The following is a 516-nucleotide window of genomic DNA, read 5'->3' on the forward strand; positions in this document are numbered from 1 at the left end:
GGATGAAGTGTGAGTAGTTTACCTCAGACCTTCGGGTCCATAGTTAGTAGCTAGATGGCTTCTTCTCTCTCTTTGAATCTCAATACAAAGTTCTCCCCCTCTCTCGTGGAGATCTATTTGATGTAATCATCTTTTTGTGGTGTGTTTGTTGAGACCGATGAATTGAGGGTTTATGATCAAGTCTATCTATGAATAATATTTGAATCTTCTCTGAATTCTTTTATGCATGATTGGTTATCTTTGCAAGTCTCTTCGAATTATCCGTTTGGTTTGGCCAACTAGATTGGTAGTTCTTGACATGGGAGAAATGCTTAGCTTTGGGTTCGATCTTGCGGTGTCCTTACCCAGTAACAGAAGGGGCAGCAAGGCACGTATTGTATCGTTGCCATTGAGGATAAAAAGATGGGGTTTATTTCATATTACATGAATTTATCTCTCTACATCATGTCATCTTGCTTAAGGCGTTACTCTGTTTTTAACTTAATACTCTAGATGCATGCTGGATAGCGGTCGATG

This window comes from Triticum dicoccoides, chromosome 6A, assembly GCF_002162155.2.
Source record: "Triticum dicoccoides isolate Atlit2015 ecotype Zavitan chromosome 6A, WEW_v2.0, whole genome shotgun sequence".
Taxonomy (NCBI): Eukaryota; Viridiplantae; Streptophyta; class Magnoliopsida; order Poales; family Poaceae; genus Triticum; species Triticum dicoccoides.